Source organism: Arvicanthis niloticus, chromosome 12 (assembly GCF_011762505.2).
Source record: "Arvicanthis niloticus isolate mArvNil1 chromosome 12, mArvNil1.pat.X, whole genome shotgun sequence".
Taxonomy (NCBI): Eukaryota; Metazoa; Chordata; class Mammalia; order Rodentia; family Muridae; genus Arvicanthis; species Arvicanthis niloticus.
The window spans coordinates 44,759,659-44,778,953 of record NC_047669.1 but is presented as its reverse complement, the minus strand read 5'-3'; positions in this window follow the sequence as shown (position 1 = coordinate 44,778,953).

Below are 19,295 nucleotides of genomic sequence, written 5' to 3'. Positions count from 1 at the left end.
CCTACCTTAGCTCCTCCTACATATCACCCTTCCTGTTAAAATAAAACTTTTCTGTTAGAATACAATTAGAGCATAACTATACCAATTTGTGTCAGTAAGGTACAAGATAGACCTAATACCCAGTCCATCATTTTGTTGACTAAACAGAATCTCTGTCATCTCTCCTAACTAAAACACTTAATTCTGAACCTGGCTTTTTTTCTTGGCTTTAGAATGAATGTCAGCTGAAAACCATCCTCTCAAATCTTTTCTCTCAAAGTAAATAGCCAGGATTGGCTATGAGACTATAAGTCTTCAACTCCGTCAGAAATCCAGAATGACTGAGTTAACTGAAATTATGGGAAGCTCCAAGCAAAGCTTCTAAAAGTTGACCAAATTAGGATTTACTAAATCTTAATGTGTGATTATCATTTGCTATGAGAAAGGATGTATGTTATATTCTTATATATTCATTATAACAAATGGTCTCTAAATGAAACCATCAAAATGCTTATCAGAATATAAATGGGATAATAGATTTGATATATTCACATAATCTAATCCAATTTACTAGTAATAATGTGCAAATCGTAGCTACATTTGATGATAAAGATGTATATCCCATATAACATATTGGAATAAAAATATATGCCAGACAGTATATATCTGTAAATCCAAAAGTCCAGAGGTGAAGGTAGATGGTATTCCATTTAAAATTCTTTCAGAAATAACAAGAATAACCTCAGCATCAGACTATGGGATATGAGTTATCTATGAATATCACTAATTAACTGGAAACATTTTTTAAAATGTGATTTTTTTGTTGATCAAAATACAGTGACTGGATAATGTGCAGCAAATCAGAATATTTCTTCAACATTATAAAGAATTGTTTTGTGATTTCCTGATCAAATGAACTTAAATTATTCTTACTTTTCTGATACTATTAAATCAATAGCCTTTAAAAATTCTTTTTAGATTAGGACCCCAGCTACTTTGTTCTCATGAATGGCAAACCTGAGAATCATTTGAGGCCTTAATTTGGCTTTGTATAGTTGCTTTCAGATACTGTGGCAACTATTATATTCTAGCAAGAAGCTATCTTTGGTGGTGTCAGAGGTGCTTTGGAGACTGCTAATGGAGTAAAGTATTGCCCAGATGTGAGTCCTACAGTCTACAATAAATCAGGAAATCTATACTCACTGTGCAACAATGGTACAAGTATTAATGGGTAACCAACTGCTCTTTTCTTGGATATAGTGCTTTCTCTAAAAAATGGAATTTTTGCCTGGTACTGTAAACATTAAAAGATTCATGTCTGAGGAAATTACAGGCCTAAAGGCCAACTTAGTACAATAGTTTTGTTGAATTGACATGATGACGAAATATCTTCTAAACAATTTGTTTTTCATCATAGACACGTGCTACTCTAAAACTTAATCAGAGAGCCTTCACTTGGCATTAAATAGCAGTGGATGCAGAGGCCCATGGATGCTTAACATGCTGATAATATGTGATGGTTTATTGTTTGATTCTAAACAAGAAACTTATTCCACCCTATCTACAATCCAGAAAACATAATGGAAAAGAAAATGAGAAACATCTAAAATCTGAAACATAGGAATAAAAACTTTAAAATATTACCTTTGGAGGTGACATTGCTATAACAAGCATGATCTCTCAAGAGCTGTGTATGCCTATATCGAATTTATAAGGGATGGGACCCATAAAGAGTCAGTCATGTAAGGGAGAAATGCTCAAAGGGTCCTACTGTACCCTGCAAATATTTGGTTACCAATATTTTCTGAGGTAGATAGAATCATTGTCTTCAATATAACAATTGTGAGCTCTGAATGTCCCAGTAGATAGTCCAAAATCCATGCTCATGCCAATGTCCTTGGTTAAAAGTGATAGATCACATACAAAAAGACAGGAGTATGGGATAGGGTTTTGTAGAGAAGAAGGGGATAATAATGAGACTGGCAATGAGATTGGAAAGGGCAAAGAAGACTTTTCAAATGTATAGTTTACATGTGTAAAATATAATTATGTATGGCCGTGAGCCTCCCAGAATGGAGAGGATAGTGGCAAAGAGTAGGAGTCTGTTGATGGCTTGAAAGTCTGAGCATCTCAGGGCTTTCTGGCTCTGTGATCTGTACTGAAATGCTGATGATAACTTCTAAAATGTCCTAAAAATTTCTTGCTCCTTTTGAGAGTAAGAGACTGCTGGCTTAGGTGGTTAACACCTATAGCCTAACAGCAGAGGATTAGGAATGTGTCCTTTGTTCTATCTCAGCAGGCACTGCTGGGCTCTAAATTGTGCCTGCTAGTAGGAAGTTGAAGAAAAGACACTTAGAGATGTGGTTATAGTGTTTATTACTAAGTTGTTAAAAGTTTCCTATGAAAGCTATCTAAGGGGAAAATCAGAAAGATCCTAAGCCGGGAAAGGAAAATATTCTACTTTATCTGGGGAAAGGGGAAAAAATTCTATTCTATCTCCCTATTCTGTCTTCCTCTCATCTCTTTGTCCTCAGTACTTATACATCTTTCAGAATACGTGATCACATGTTACAAAGTTTATCACAAGTTCACACCAAAAATCAAATCATAAATTGAAATAGAAGTTTACAACAGAGAATGTTTACATGCATATCAATTAGGAGTAATTATCTGGCAAAATAACCATCACCTGTCTAGCTCCACAGGTTCACTGAAGGTTTAAAACTGTAAGTTGTTAGTGAAGTTTTGCGTAGATAAGCCCAGACAATATTTTTATCTTCTGTCCCAGCACCTATAATAAATCATTAGTTCCCTTTTAATGACCGTTGGTTAATCATTTTACAACCTCTTGGAATGTGCTCTGAGTAGGAGAAAGAAAATATCAGAAGAGATAAATTAAGATTTTCTGTGGAGAAAAAATGTATAGAGGGTGAAGAGATGACTCTGAGTAAAATGCTTACTGAGCAAACATGAGGCTTGAATTCAAATTCATAGCACCTATGGAAAGCAAACAAACAAATAAACAACAACAACAATAACAAACTGGCATAGCTGTAATTCCAACATTGGTAGAAAGAGATAAACTGATCCTGGGACCTAGCTTGCCAGTAACTGTATCAAAAAACAGAAGCTCAGATTTCAGTGGGAGATTTAGTCTCAAAGAAGCAAAGTTGAGAGCAGTAGAGTAGGACACTCAACAAGATCCTCTGGTCTTGATGTTGATACATATAAAAACACATGACCATGTATGTATATGACACACACACGGCAGCATAACACAAACCACAAGAGAATATTTTGATGCTTAATATTTTTAATATTTTAAGGGAAAAAATCCTTTTATGGTTGAAGGTTATTTGAAAGGAAGGTACACAGAAACTTAGGAAAGATACACAGAAATTTAAACCACATAGAACCAGTATAAATTAGAAGGAACATTAGAAAAGCAGTGAGTTCCTAGACCAGCAGCAAGAGACTTTTCAAGTGTATAAAAAGATTCTAAAATAAAACAGAGGAAATTATAGAGGAGAGGTAATATTTAACCAAATAATGAAAGTTTTCTTTATTTGATGAAAGATGTGAGCCTGCAGATTGACAAGGTTTCTGAGTCCCAGAGAGGATTAATAAAAAAGGTCATTTACTTAGATATACCCTGATAAAATTTTTGAATTCCAATAGTAAATAGAAAGTCTTATATAAGCTTCTTTAAGAGCAAAGAACTTTCACTTGAAAGTTAATCTGACTAATGTCTCATGTATTTATAATGTAAAACTCCGTAGCCATAAAATGTTATCGACTGATACAAAAGAAGCTAGCTTTAAGTCACTTCTCATCCGTCTGTGAAAAGGAAGAGCATGTAGTCATTTCTGGGATCAGACTATTGCCCTGTTTTGAGAAAATAATCAGAGCATTATAATACTCAACAACAAGTCAGAGAGTTAAGACACTGCAAAAGCTAAAGGTGATAAAGGGAAATGTGTAATGATTTTTTTTCAGTTTACACAACTTACCCTAAATGATAATGTTGATATGGTTTAAAAATGATAACAGCACTGTGGAGTCAGATTTCTTAACATAATGTCTCTTTATTTATTTGTAATTTTTGTTAGTTATTTTATTTACTTACATTTTAAATGTTTATATGTTATCCCCCTTCCTGGTTTCCCCTCCTCAAACCCCTTTCCAATTCCCCAAACCCCTGCTTCTATAAGGGTGCTTCCCCACCTACCCACCTATTCCTGCCTCATCGCCCTAGCATTTCTCTACGATGGGGAATTGAGCCTTCACAGGACCAAGGGCCTCCCCTCCCATTGATACCAGGCAATGCCATCCTCTGCTACACATGCAGCTGGAGCTATGGATCCCTCCATTTGTACTCTATGGTTGATGGTTTAGTTTTTAGGAGCTCTGGGTGGTCTAGTTGGTTGATATTGTTGTTCTTTCTATGGGGCTGCAAACCCCTTCAGCTTCTTCATTCCTTTCTCTAACTCCTCCATTGGTGTCCCGATGCTCAGTCTGATGATTGGCTGCAAGCACCAACATCTGTATTGGTCAGGCCCTGGCAGAGCCTGGTGACAGCTATACCAGGCTCCTGTCAGCGAATGCTTCTTGGCATCAGCAATGGTGTCTGGGTTTGATGTCTGCAGATGGGATGGATCCCCAAATAGGACCGTCTCTGGATGGCCTTTCCTTCAGTCTTTGCTCCACTCTTTGTCCTGTATTTCCTATAGACAGGAGCCATTCTGTGTTAATATTTTTGAGATGAGTGGGTGGCCCCAGCCCACAACCAAAGGCAGTGCCTAACCACTGGATCTCTACAGGTTTTCTCACTTTTGTTTGGTACTTCGGCTAATGTCATCCCTGTTGGTTGCTTTCCTGGTATCTCGGATTTTCTAGTGGCTACTCCCAGTTCCCCATCCCCCACTTAATACACACCTCAGTTCAGTGTCCTAACCCTCTGTATTTCTCCCCTATCTCCAACACCTGATCCTGCCCCCCTTTTCCCTCCCCCTCCTCTCTCCTTCCCAGGTTCCTTCCTCCCTCTACCTCTCCTGATTATTTTGTTCTCCTTTTTATATAGAACTGAAGTATCTGCCGTTTGGTCTTCTTTCTTCTTGAACTTCATATGGTCTGTAGGTTATAAATAAAGAAACAAGCTGTAACACAGACACACCTCACACACACACACACACACACACACACACACACACACCCTAAAATGAATTTAAACAAAACTTGAGGCCTTGAAACAAATAGGAACAGATAAAAAGAAAATGCATTTTGACAACTCTCCTATCTGGCTGAATGGCAGTTGCAACAGAAACTTGTAAGAATTATTCAATTCCATTTCTTTTTTTTTGTAATTGAAATTAAATTTAATTAGTGGCAATTGCATCATAATAAACCGTGACACTTTCCTGCTCTGGTTTACAGATGTAAGTGCACTGTGCTCACAGGCAAGGCAACACACAGAGTTTTGTGGATGCTGGTTCAAAGGCTAGTCAGTGCCTGCTGACTACAGGATGATATGCTTATTTTGCCACCACCTTCTTTCACCCACTGATGTCAATTTATTAACTGGAAGTTCAAGAGATACTGCACTAATAAAAATGAAAAATAGAGAGGTCATAACCAAAGTGGGGAATAAAAGAAAAACAAAAATGCACACTAAAAATAATAAAGTGGAAAGGTTGAAAGCTAAAACACAGGTTTTTCTGTTTAAAAGTATAAATGACATGATTCTAGATTAATTACAGAAGAAAAGGTTAAAAATACATATGCTATACATGTGAACCTCTTGAGTGCTTGTGTGTAGATGGAAAAATTTTTTATATTATTCTTTTATTTTTGTCTTCATTTCTAACTTCTCTTTTTATTGGTTATTTTATATGTTTACATTTTAAATGGTATCCTCCTTCCCCGTTCCCCCTCTGCAAACCTCCATCCCATCCTTCTCCCCCTTGCTTCTATGAGGGTGCTCTCCCACTCACCCACCCACCCACTCCTGTCTCTCCACCTATGATAGAAAAATAAAGATTTTTATAAACTGTGATACATGGGGGAAAAAAATCTCAGAAAACATGTAAGTGATGTGATTGTTTATAATCAAAATATAAATAAAACTGACCAAAAAGTTGAAAGTTTGAATAGACAGTAATCCATATTTGGGCTGGAGAAATGAATCAGCAGTTAAGAGTGTTGGCTACATTTCATATATTCTTCCTTCTTACCTCCCTTCTTTCTTTCTTTCTTTCTTTCTTTCTTTCTTTCTTTCTGTTTTCTTTCTCCCTCTCTCCCTCCTCCTCCCTCCCCCTTCTCTCTTCCTTTACCCTGTCCTTTTGTTTCTGGATACTTCATCCCACTTTCTACTTGGTCCTTTCTCCCCATTAAAGTTGATCTAATCTTATATTGCATACATTCTATGACCCTTTGTTCCATTAGACACTTTCACTCAATGACTCTGGTTAGTGATTTGGCTTCTACATTATACCAATTTAATTACTTGAAGCAAAAGATTCACATCTAAGATCCGCGTGTGACAAAGAGCATCTAACATTTGTCTTTCTAGACCTGGCTGACATTATTCAGTATAATAATATTTGCAAGCTCTGTACATTTTCTTGCAGATTTCATGGTTTCATGTTTTCCCTGTACATGAGTAAAAATTAATTGTGTATGTACAACATTTCATTATTCATCAGTTGATGGATGTCTAAGTAGATATCATTTCCTAATTACTATGACGAGAGCATTGTGAACAGAAATGAACAAGTATCTCTATAGTATAAAATCTTTATACTATATATGTATATATTTATATGGATATAAAGTTATTTAAGTATAGGCTTAGGTATCATACAGCAAGATTACATGGTAGCTTTCTGAGAAACCTCCAAACTGATAACCAAAACAGTTAAACTAAAACCATCATGATAGGTGGTTAATGTGTTTGGAGAGCCACCATTTAGCTTGAAATCAATAACAACAAACCACTCCATTTCATTAAGATTATAATATCCATTGGGAAAATCTATTAAGCTTTTCTTACTTCTTTGAAACGATGAGTAATGGATACTCATGTTACAAATAAAGAAATGCTATAAGGATAAAGTACATTTTAAGCTTAAAAACACAACAATAATGGCAAAGTATATCTTCATGATAATAGCTAAGAAATGATTATAGTTGTACAGAAATTAGTTTATTTTTTATTATAATAAAAAGCCTGGCAAGTCAAATTAAGTGCAAAACCTTTCTTCATTGAAATCATATGACATTGTAAGTCATTATAATCATGTTAATTACAATTCACAGTATGTTTTGAGTGAGTATATTATACATCAGTTAATAATAAATGATAAGATATTTTCATGAAAATATAATATTGTTAGTATATTATTTTAATATTCCTAATTTTCTAGAATCATATTAATAATGAGAAAGAAAATATTTGCAATATAAAAATTTAAATGTAATATAATAAAATACAGTGTGTGAGTGTATGTGTGTGATGTGTGTGTTTAAAAAGAGAAAATACTTATTTTCATTCAGAGTTTGAGATGGTATAATCCTACATGTGTATCCTTGAATCCATTAGCATTGTCATCATATGGACTATGCCATCTCAGATAAATTCAAACAACATATACAATCCATATCTAACATGGCTTCTAAATACTTATTCCACTGATCCAGGAAAAAATTTCAGCATGGCGTTCTTTTCAAGCAGGGTACACAAGGGGCATTATCTTCTCAGTCACTCTCTTTGTGAAAACTGGACTTCAAATAGGCAACCTTTGGGAGGTAGGAAGTTGGGGGACCCTCCTGAATGCACCAGAGACCTGGGAGATGAAAGAATCTCAAGACTCAAAGGGAGGGACCTTAGGTGGAATGCCTGACAATAGGGAAAGTGAAGTTATAGAGCCCACCTCCAACAGGAAAATAAAGTGGGGGAGGAGGTTGCCATCCCACAGTCAAAATTCTGATCCATGATTGTTCCTGTCTGAAAGAACTGCCGGGACAGAAATGGAGAGGAGCCTGCGGAAAATAAGGTTCAGCGACAGCCCCAAAGTGATCCAGCTCAAGGGGAGGTCCCAAGGCCTGGCACTACTACTGAGTCTATGGAACGCTCACAAAAAAAGGAAGCTATCATGACTGCCCTCCAAAAAACCCAACAAGCAGCTTAAAGAGTCTGATGCAGATATTTGCACCCAACCAATGGACAGAAGCTGCTGACCCCTGTAGTTCAATTAGGGAAAAGCTGAAAGAAGCTGAGGAAGAGGATGACCCTGTAGGAGGATCAGCAGTCTCAATTAACCTGAGCCCCCCCCCCCCCAGCTCACAAACATTGGACCACCAACCAGGCAGCATACATCAGCTGATATGAGGCCCAGGACACATATACAGCAGAGGACTGTCAGAGATGTAGCTAACTCTCAAGAGACTGGAGGCCCCAGAGAATTTAGAGATCTGGTGGGGTAAGGACATCCTCGTGGAGACAGGGGTCAGAGAGAAGGTGTGGGATGTGGAACAGTAAGAGGGTGGATCCGGAGGGGAATAAAATTTGGAGTTTGAAATAGATAGGTAGATAGATAGATAGATAGATAGATAGATAGGTAGGTAGGTAGATAGATAGATAGATAGATAGATAGATAGATAGATAGATAGATAGATAGATAAACTTAAAAAAACCTGAATCTGAATAATCACAACTCAGTTTTTAACCACTTTCCCTTTTGTGGCCATGAAAGCCCTGAGAAATTACATACATAGCACTACGTTTTAAAACAATTATAGCTTCTTTTTCTGCACACATTATTTTTGTAACTATTCAATAGTTACATGTATTTTCCCAAAAGGTTACATTTTTCCCCCTAGTGTCTCAATTCTAGTCTTTGCTCTGATTTCTCATCATAAGCTGGTGAAAACTAAGGAAGATTGTTGGCTGGATTCTAGGCTGAAATTTCCCCACCAAATTATGAGTCCAACATAGCTAAATTCAGTCTCCCTCAGATATTCAGGGTATGGACAGAACATAGGCAAAAAAAAAAAAAAAAAAAAAAAAAAAAAAAAAATTCCTCTCTCCCATAATCTAATCATCAACACTTACAAAAACAGCAAATACCTCTACACAATCTGGTCAATTATCAGAGCAATGGCTTCAGTTTTCAGGACCACTTTTTCTTGCCAGTTAAGTTTTTTTTGTTGTTATAAAAGAAGACCAGACAGGAACAGCTTAACGAGCTCTTGCAATTTGAAAGAATATTAATTTTTTGTTGTTTTAGGTTTTTTTTTTTTATTTTTTGAGACAGGGTTTCTCTGTATAGCCCTGGCTGTCCTAGAACTCACTCTGTATACCAGGCTGGCCTTGAACTCAGAAATCTGCCTGCCTCTGCCTCTCAAGTGCTGGGATTAAAGGCGTGCCACCAGAAATAATATTCTTTACCCTGTCAGAGAAAGCTAAGGAGCAGGGTGTTGTGTCTTATTTATAGAAAAAAATGTTGAGAAACCACTTTGTTACATATGTTTACTGAGGAAGAATAAAAGCACAAAAAGCTAGCTTCCCAGTAAACAAATGCTTTTGAAGTAACATGAGAATAAACAGAAAATAATTTTGTAAGTAACAGGTCCTTTATAACAATTACTCAGCATTATCCTGATATTTCCTTCATGAAATATTAAAATAACTGATACTTCAAAGGTAGACGTTGTTTGATTTAAAATAAATCATATCAGTTTGCTTATGATACTTATCTATACATTTCATTAAAGATTTAATCATTGTTAAAGGTTTTGCTTAGCAAACCGGAAGAACATTTGCATATTTGTGCTTGTGTTGTCGACACAAATTTTTGTTTAGTAGAAAACATTATTTTTGTTTAGTAAAAAAAGCCTAAGCATTTAAAGAGTTCTTTCAAAGAAATCAACTGCCTTCCATGTTACCATTGTGCTTAGTCTGTTAATTAAGTAGTGAAGTTACTGTTATAACAATAGATTCAGGCGTGGGTTATTCTCTGAGGTTACCTGATATTTGAAATTTCATTAGTCAGTAAAATAATACTAAATATAGTCAATCAAAATGAAGAATAAGTATTTGGAAACCCACACACAGACGACTGATGGAAAGTTTAATAGTGTCATGCTTTGTGAATCTCTTACCTGTTAATTTGAGAATGTTTATCAAATACTGAAGCAGCAAAATTACCTCAGGATTCACTGATGAACTATCTCATGAGTTGCTACCTAAATGTTTATTTTATTGTTGTATAAAAATTATTTTTGTAAATGTTTTTCATCTACTTCTAATAAAATTAAATACTGAAATGACAATTTAATTATCATATGGAAATTTCCTAATCTATAGCTTGTTAAGTATATGTGATATATTCATATATGTAAATTCACTTTTTAAGAGAATTTATAACCTTAAAATAGTCTAAAAAGCTTTTGTGCTTATTTTTAATAGCCACTAAACCAGTATGTTTGTATGATTTTATTGTTTTTATCATTGTTTTCCTTATAGTAAGTAATAAAATGATTTTGTACAAAAAAATTCTCAAATTTAAGACAATTCTAAGTAGGAATATTAACTTCTATGATGTTAGATTTGAAAACATACAAAAGCAAATCATATAATGAAAAATAACAATGTCCTAAATAGTATTTTAGAAAAGTTATTGAATTCTTTAGCTCACCAAAGTTTAGAAAATAATTTTTTCTATCTTATATTTTTAAAGAGAAAATTTGTGATTAGACTTTCCTTTTTCTATTATTTTATTTTAAGATTTCTTATATTGTATTTGTATATATTTCTATATGCATGCCATGTGTGTGCAGGGGTCTACAGAAGCCATATAAAAAACTAAGATCACTGAACCTGGAGGGAAAGGCTGTTTTGAGCCATGACATATGAGTGCTGGAACCAAATGTGACTCCTCTGGAGGGCCTTGTGGTCCTAACCACTAAGCAATGTCTCCATCCACCTTATGTGAGACAAGTACTCTATCAACAAAGTACCAATATATACCACTGTCACACTTTTATTACAGTATATTGATACATTGTTTTTTTACCTAAAAACTAACATGATTTTATATTATCTTAGATTTTGTCTAATTTTCTTTCTGCTCCAAATACCTCAGTAATATACCACATTATTTTCATTTGTCTTTTTAAATTTCTATTGACTATGAAAGTTCACATTTAATAACTTCTACTCATGAGCTGGATGGTGGTGGCGCACGCCTTTAATCCCAGCACTTGGGAGGCAGAGGCAGGCAGATTTCTGAGTTCAAGGCCAGCCTGGTCTACAGAGTGAGTTCCAGGACAGCCAGGACTACACAGAGAAACCCTGTCTCAAAAAACAAAACAAAACAACAACAACAACAACAAAAAAAAAAAACCAAAAATCCCTTCTACTCATAAGAGCAGGAGACTTTTAAAAATAATCTTTCCTTTGAATAATATTAAATATGATGGTACCCGATATGTTTCAGTTTTCTATAAAGTACTTTGACTTCATATTAGTGTGTAATTGGTTATTTTGTATAATTAGTACAGGTTAGCCTATGATAGTACATTATGGATATTAGAATACTATGTATACATCTAGGAGTTGACATGAGTATCTGTCAGTTTTAGAAAATTGATGTTATATATACATTACTCTGGTGGCCATACAATTTATCACTCAAACTGAAATATTTTGTAAATGAAAAGCAATATTAGAATTGTTTCAGAACCATTCCATATGTTGGCAGACAGCTAAGGCAATCCCTTAGTCTATCATTCACTTTACATATTCTCCTTTCTTTCAGCAACAGTAAAATATGCATACTATGCTATTGCTCATAAAAAGAAAAGCATAATAAAAGCAAAGGGGGATCAAAGTATTCCAACTATATGTATGAATGTACACCAGTATATTTATATACATAGAAACAAATGAGTACATTTTCTGAACTCTAAAGAAAAAAGTGAAAATATAGATTCATGGTCTTCACATAACTGAGAGCCTAGTTACAACAAGAAAGACTGGAGATAAAGCTGGGCCAGGCTGCTGTCCTTGGAACAGATGAAGAAGGAAGGGGAAGTTCATTCTTTGAAGAGGAAAAATCAAAGTACAAACAATACAAAACAAAATGTAGTAACATCTACATATGTAGGATGCACTGCATTATATAATTCATATTGTGCAATTTACATTTAAATAAATGTCAGTTTAAATATGAATTTCCTCATAGTGTAAGCATATGGAACTAGGTATCATGGGAAGATCCTAAGAAGCGGGGCCCTTTGCCTGGTGACAGCACAGTGTATGAATGTTGATTTTACTGTTGATTGTTCACTTTGACTGTCATGTGATATTTTAAGCTAAGAATATGTATTATTTCTAAGACATTAAGATCAGATCAAATTGTGGGAAATTGGACGATCTTTATACAGGTCTGTGTCTTTATAAAGTCCGTTCTCAGATTCCACAGGAAGAAGGGCCGAGTGAACTAACCTGGAACTTAAGGGCTCCCAGAGTCTGAACCACCAATTAAAGAGCATACCTGGGCTGGATTTCTAGGCCTCCCTATACATATGTAGCAGATGTGCAGCTTGGTCTTCAGGTAGGTACCAAACAACTGGACTGGGAACTATCCCAAAAGCTATTGTCTGTCTGTGGAATATGTTCTAGCTAGTCTGCCTTGTCTGGCCTCAGTGAGAGAGAATGTGCTTGGCCCAGTAGAGAGAATTCATATAACCTGCAGATGTGCTAAGGTAGGAGGATACCCAGGGGTTACTCACCCACTCAGAGGAGAAGTATAGGGGAGATGAAGGAAAGAATTGTTGGGGTCGGAGGGTGACTGGGAATGGAAGCAGTGACAGGAATATAAAGTAAATTTAAAAAAAAATAAAAGAGTGTTTGAAAATTAAAAAGTCATTTATCTCAAGAATGTTTTAGAAATGAAACAAGATAAAGTTTTCAATGACATCATATTTTAAATTTTGGCTTTTTATTTACATTGAAAACATAGAAACTATTTAAACACGCTGACAATATTTTTGTAGAAAACACAGAGATAAGCCCAAATGTTTTGTGCCTCAAAATATTTTCTAAGCAACTTACATTTTTATATCATTTCTATTTATTCTCAACAATTCTGGCTACAGCATTGGGCTGCCTCCAAGCTGAACCATCACTCCTTTGTACGCCTATTGCTTTCTAAAATCTATATTTAATTTTTCCTTCTATGCTCACACAGGGAGTTTCTTATACCTATATTTATATTACCGAATGCAATTTCAAAGAGCAGTTTGGCCCATATCTTTACTAAGAATTATTCTTTCCCTAGTGGTTTCCCTTCCAGACATATCCCTTTGATCTCTACACATTCCAGCAGTATGTTCACCTATAGAGTACCCTGGAGAGTCAGCATAGAAAGACACAGAAGCATGTATGTACACTCCTGTTTCCTCTCCACTTCCAGTGGCCCCAGGCTGGCAATACTTTGTAACTTCAGCTTTTTATACTGGGCTCTCATCCTACTACTGCACTGAAATCTTTCTGCATTTCTCAGTATGCATTGTTTGAAAATTATTCTGAAGGACAAAGGCAATTACTCACTTCAAGGATCTCACTACTAATCATGCTATCTTCCAATGAGTATCTGTGTTGTTTAAACATAAATGAAATATGTCATGTACTTCTTGAAACATCAGTAGTAAACTCATTTTTGAATACTAATTACATCATATACATCTTACCTTTATATTCTGGTTAATTGCTTCATACTAGATGATTACTGAATATGAAGTAAATTTAGGTTAAGTGTTATATTAGGTTAAGTTAAGGGCCAATTGTATCATGTACAAATACAGTCTTGAGAGCCATTTTTCTAGTCTTGGTTTAAGCATCTGTAGAAAATAATATTTGATAAGGTGCTCTATCAAATATTTTGGTAAAATAACAAGACAACATAAATATATTAAATATTCCAAACACCACTAAAAAATAGAGCTCCATGCAATGAAAACCACTGGAGAGATGAGAGATGTTCTGTGAGGAAGCTTTGCCATCTGTATGAAAGCATAATTAGCAAATATTAGTATGTCATTAAAAGTGTCCAGTGTGAGTCTACATACTGTGGAATAGCTACTAGATTCTGGTTAACATATTCATTCATTCACAGAAATGTGTCCATCTACCTATGTAATATAGGAAGAATATTTAAAATTTAGTCTCTCTCTAAATTCCTAGAGTACATTTTTAATAACCATATTGTCTAAATACTACATTAGCTGTCTAGAATATGGATTGTGTCACTCTTGAAATGTCTACCTTTTAAATGGCATTAATTTTCACTCAATTCAATTCCCTAATAGCTGGTAATAGACCTTTTGTTTTTAATGGATTTTCTTTTAGAAATTATACATATTAGTGAAATCAGACCCTTATTTGTGTTTGTTTCTACTATCATTTCTCTTAAGTAATATAACATATCTCACTTAGAGATATGAGTATCATATCTCACTTAGAGATATGAGTATCATATCTCACTTAGAGATATGAGTATCATATCTCACTTAGAGATATGATAATGTCTCAAATTATAAGGTATCCTGTTTAAGTCTCAGTGATATAAACATTACATTTTCTCTCCCCATTCATCACTAAAAAATACAAGTTGATTTCACATGTTAGATATTGATAATAATGTTAAAATCAAAATGGAAGAAAATATGTTCAATTCATATATAGATTTCAAAACATCAAGATTAACATTAACCCTAACAAGATATCTAGCTCTAACCTTAACCCTAAGTCTAAATTTTGTACTAAAACTGTCTTTTGGGTATACACTCCCAGTAGCAAGTTTCACTGAATTAAACAGTAGTTGTATTTTTAATTATTAAAGCATGTCTAAACTATTAAAATAATGGAGAAACTAATTTACATTCCTTGTAAAATGTATCTGGTCTTTTTTTTCTGTTCATAGCACTTGTATTATGAGCTTCCTTTTGTCATTTATATACTAGGCATCCTTCCTTATGGGAGCATGTATGCTCATTGTGAGTTCAATTTATAGAGAGATACAAAGTTCTCCTTCATCTTTAGAAAAATTGTGTTTGGTTTATCTACTATTTAACAGTTCTCATCTGGTTTTTTTTTTTTTTTTTGCTATTATTATTGTTTTCTTTGAGTTTTATTTTCTATTGAGCATGTAACCTAAATGTATTTTCAGAATTGACTCCTGTATGATGTGGATTTTCAAAGCCCTCCCTTTTACTGCTTGATTTTTAATGTTATCAGCTCTACTTATATATTTTGCTTTTATTGCATATGCTTCACTAAAAATGAAATTTTTTTGTTTTAATTTTAGGTGGGTGCTATGAATTGCTGTGATGGTATTCAAGAGAGTATGGCTCCCTAAGTCCCTATTCTTCTCAAATCTGGGATGAAAACTGTGAGGCCATGCTCAATATTGGTGGTTCAGTTGATGTGATGGTTTGTATATGCTTGGCCCAGGGAGTGGCACTATTAGGAGGTGTGGCCTTGTTGAAGAAGGTATGTCACTGTGGGTGTGGGCTTAAGACCCTCACTCTAGCTGCCTGGAAGACAGTATTCTGCTAGCAGCCTTTAGATGAAGATGTAGAACTCTCAGCTCCTCCTGTACCAATTGCCTGGATGCTGCCATGTTCCCACCTTGATGATACTGGACTGAACATCTGAACCTGTTAGCCAGCCCCAGTTAAATGTTTTTGTTTATAAGACTTGTCTGAGTCATGGTGTCTGCTCACAGCAGTAAAACCCTAACTAAGACAGTTGGGGTGTGAACATCTCAGCAGTCAAGGACCTCTCTTTCTCTATTGTTTTTTTACTGAGGCAGATAACCCAGTGTTTCTAAATCCTTGAAGACCAGGTAGGCCACAAGGCCCACCATCTTGTTTCTGTAGTTGTATTCTTATCCTAATAAAAGAGTGAGCTTTATTAAAATGTCATTGAGAGCAATGCCAGCCCCAGCATCAAATGTAGAACAATAGGTATCGCTATGAAAGTTTTAGGAGACAACCTGGTCCCCAGTGTAGCCCAGGATTTCCTTTAGTAGACCCTCCAAAGTCAGCTTCATTATCTTCTTGATGTCATCATACTTGTACTTTTCTCCAGGTGGCATATCAGATACACTATGGACATATTAGGGGTTGGGACATGGAAGAGCATGAAGGGGAGCTTCCAATTCATCTCTGGGATAACCATATCCAGAGCCTTGGCAGCATCAGCTGATACAAGGATGCTGTTCTGGGCAGCCCTAGAATGATCATACCATAGCTTCTCAGATATACCATCCACAGTATTCTGGGTTGAAGTGATGAAGTAGACAGCTTTTGTGAATCCTTCAATGCCAAAATATTCATGGATGACCTTTGGAAGGAAGGTTAACCAGGAAGCATTGATGACAATCGTGAGTTCTAATATTTCTCATGATTCACATCCATCACTAACATGGGGTTATCAGCAGAAGAAGAAGAGATGATAACTCTTTTAGTCCTACTCTGTAACGTTGTAATTTTAAAAATAACTCATGCTTTCTATGGCAAGGTGCCCAGCCCCCACAGCTAGCTCCTAGGGGCCCTCTGGCCCTGGTTTCTTGTCTGGTTTGCCAAGCTGACCAAACCAGTTTTTCCTGAAAATACCTGTAGCTCAGGCTATCTCAGAGACAGGCTCTGCTAATGCCTCAGCGGCCAGGAGCCTATACTCCTGTACTGTACGCTCTCACTTGCCCACCTGACCTAAATCAGCTCATATGGAAATTACCAGACAGTTCTAACACATTAAAACCATCCAGATTGCACAACTACTTGGAGAAGAATATCCTGCCCCATTTTTCTTAGTCTCTGAGGCTTGCGGAGGCTGCAAACTATTGGTCCCCGGAGAAACCTACATCGTGAGCCTGGTTCAACCCCTAATCCCCCCTGCTTCTCTCTTCCTGTCCTGCTCAGAAACTCCTACCTCCTTATATTCACCCAACAATTAGCTTCTGCTGTCTTTATTAGCCAATCAAATTAGGGAAATAATAATAAAAAAGGAAACAGAGAAACTTCCCTTGCACTACCCTTTTGGTGCAAGCTCTCTCAATGATGGCAAAGACACCAGTAGACTCCACAACAAAGTCAGCACCAGCATCACTCCACTTTCTGTTGTCAGGATCTCACTCCCACAAGAAGGTGATGGTTTTTGTATTGATGAACAGTTTCCTGTTTTCAGCATTGACAATGCTATGGAACTTGCCATAAGTAGAAACACACTGGAACAGGTAGACCATGTAGTCGAGGTAAATGGAGAGGTCATTGATGACAACAATATCCACTCGACAGAGTTGAAGAAAGCCCTACAAACCAAGAACCGAATATGGCCAAATCCTTTCATTCTGACCTTGGCTATCAGGCACTGCAAAAGATGCGACTGACTATGGAACAGGGAGGAATATCTATCTATCTATCTATCTATCTATCTATCTATCTATCCATCTATCTATAAATTTCAATGTCAAACTTAATGCAAACTATGGTGCTTCTTGATAGTCTATGATATAATGATTGTTATGAAGTAGTCAAAATGTGTGGGATTAATGAATAATTATCAGTTTTAAAATACTTGATTTCTATATTGCGAAATATTGTGTGGCATTTTTACCTTAACACATTTTTTTTCCCCTCAACATTTATGCTGAAGCTTCTGAGAGACACTTTTGATAATACAAGTCCCTCTAGTGGCACCTGATATGAATGCTGTGGTATAAAATAAATTTAAAATTGTTAATTGTTAATGCTTATAGTACACATTTATAAGATTGGCATTTAGAAATGGTGATATCTTCAAGTCAGTCATTTCTTATAATAGTAATCAACTATATTATGTAACATATATTTGTATTTGTGCTAAATCAATTTAAGTGACATATAAGAATTATAATTTCCAGCTTGAAAGGTTGATAGCATGTGAAAATATCTTTAAGTTCTGAAGCCATAGTTTTTATTTTATCTATTAATAAATTTTATTTGATTATTGGTAAGTTTACACAATAGATCTCATAATTTGTGCTTTTCAAATAAACTAATAAAATAAATTAAAAAATAAATAAAAGTGTAAAATTTAGAAAACAACAATTTGAGTAAAATGTCAAGTAATTGAGCAAAGGGTTTGTGCATAAGTTTGTGTATTTAGTTTCTGCTGCTTATTTCCATTAAAATAAAGCAGCTTGGAAATAAAGAGTGGGCTGAGGAAATGGCTCAGTGGGTAAAAGACTTGCAGTGCAAGCATAAGAGCATGAATGTGGATGCCCAGCGTGTGGGAGCTTGAGGGAGGCATGTCCTGAGTGCTTGCTGGCCTTTATTCTAGTGAATGTCGCCTATTTTTCCATCAATTCTTTCTTCATCCATTCAAATGAGCCATTGTGTGCTTTCTGTTTGGGGAATGTGTATGACATTATAACAAACAATCTCACTTTGGCTTTGTGCTTCAAAATGTTCAAAGAAAATATTACCAAGCCTAGATTAGAGGTTTGGCCATCATATAAAGAATGGGAAAAGCAAAACATGTTATATTTATTATTTCCCTCACTTTTCCAAGAAAATTAATCCTAGTGTGAGACATGAATTACCGAAGCGATGACAGTTTTCTAAATGGCAAGGCAACTGATGAAAGCAACTCAGCTCCTGGCAGAGCTCCCCAAATTTGTTAAATGGGCATAGACAGTGAGACCCTCCAGTTCCCAAACAATTCTATGAGTTGCAAGGATAAATTCCAGTACCACCAAAACCACATTTCACATTTGTTAGGAAAAGGATGTTATCTAGGAGAATAAAAACCCTAAAGAAAGCCCTAAGGCCTTTTTTGCTTGTTTGTTTGTGTTTGTTTGTTCATTTAAAGTAAAATAAATTTATGGTTCTATATGTAAGGCTTGGCAAGTTGACTTCTTCAAATATTTCATTCTCCCTCTGTTCTACTGGCCACTCATATTTGGATAGGGCAATAGCTGCAGCACAGTATGAAGCTCCCATCCTCATGGAGAGAGCTAGATATGTATGAAGGGCCCACAATAATGACCTTCACAGAATCTGCAAGTCTTGAAATGGACATGAAATATCTATGCAAGTTCTATGCATGATGGTAGAGACTTTATGAAAACCTGAAAAAAAAAAAACCATATTCATTAAACCAAGAACAATTACCTGTTAAGGGGCATATAATTCAATAAAAATAACAAAGGATTCCTCTCTGTAACCTGTGTGAAAAGACAAAACTGACAGTATTTCTCTAGTACCATACT